The sequence below is a fragment of the Neofelis nebulosa genome, chromosome 6 (genome assembly GCF_028018385.1).
Source record: "Neofelis nebulosa isolate mNeoNeb1 chromosome 6, mNeoNeb1.pri, whole genome shotgun sequence".
NCBI lineage: Eukaryota > Metazoa > Chordata > Mammalia > Carnivora > Felidae > Neofelis > Neofelis nebulosa.
The window spans coordinates 15,843,755-15,844,788 of record NC_080787.1 but is presented as its reverse complement, the minus strand read 5'-3'; the positions used below and the strand labels follow the sequence as shown (position 1 = coordinate 15,844,788).

The window sequence follows — 1,034 nt, the reverse complement described above, 5'->3', positions numbered from 1 at the left end:
CAACGGGGCCAAACTCCCTTTGAAGGCTCTGGGGGAGAGTCCTTCCTTACCTCTTCCAGCTTCCGGCTGTTGCTGCCAAACTTCCATGTTCCTTGGTTCGTAGTTGTCTCACCGGGTCTCGGCCTCTGCTGTCACGTGGCATCTTCTCTCCACGTGTGTCTGTACCACTGCTCACGCAGAACCGCCTCATCGTAACTTGATTACGTCTTCAAAAGACCTCGTTCCCAAGTCGGCTCACATTCACAGGGCCTGGAGGCTAGGACCTGAACACAGCTTTGGGGGCCACGCAATTCAACCCACAACCCCTAAACGTATAAAACCGATTTCTTCCCTCCTTCCTTCTATTTTATGTAAAAAATGTTGGCGCCTGTTGGCATCCTTTCTCTCTTCTGTTTTGGTCCATCAGGCTCCAGGTCTGTCATTTTCGTTGGCGGCTGTTAACTTTCCAATTCGGTCTTTCGATTATAGAATACAATAAATCAAGACTGTGGCTGAACTGGAAGCAGAAGTAGTATCTCCCAGTGTTAGTGTTAACAGCTCTTTTAGAATTTGTCTAGCAGGTTTTCTGGTCTTTACCGGAAGACGCCCCCCCCCCCCAAAAAAAAAAAAAAAGTAGTATCTCCCAGAGGTGGCTATGGTAGCGGATAGGATTTGCGCTTTCCCTTCTTAGGAAGAGGGTGAGGGTGTCTTCGTCTTAGCTGGAACAGTTGCCTGCCGTGGGGCAGATGCGTGATGCTGTCCCTGTCCTTGTTACGGGGTAGAGTGATGAGGGGAGTGCCTGGTGACCAAAGGGTAGACCATCCCAGTTATCCGTGGGAGACTGATGGGGGTTGAACGAAAGAGAAAAGAAGCCATTTTTTGTTTCCTGCTTCTGATGGAGCTTCCAGAAGCTCCTGGGTGTCTACTCGGTCAGGGCAGTTCTAGCACCTGTAGCAGCAGAGTGTGCCCTGCCCTCACAGAGCTCTGACCTTGGCAGTGGTGGTGACAATGGTAGGTTAACTGTGGGCTCCTGCCTCTTTAGTGTGAGTAGGGGC

The 1,034-nt window shown here is 50.9% G+C and overlaps 1 non-coding gene across 1 annotated transcript; it reads left to right on the top strand.

The window, feature by feature from the left end:
* The first annotated feature begins 525 nt into the window (after positions 1 to 525).
* On the top strand, positions 526 to 590 carry LOC131515603 (U7 small nuclear RNA). The gene has a single exon (XR_009263657.1). It is a non-coding gene; the product is annotated as a U7 small nuclear RNA (small nuclear RNA).
* Positions 591 to 1,034: the final 444 nt, after the last annotated feature.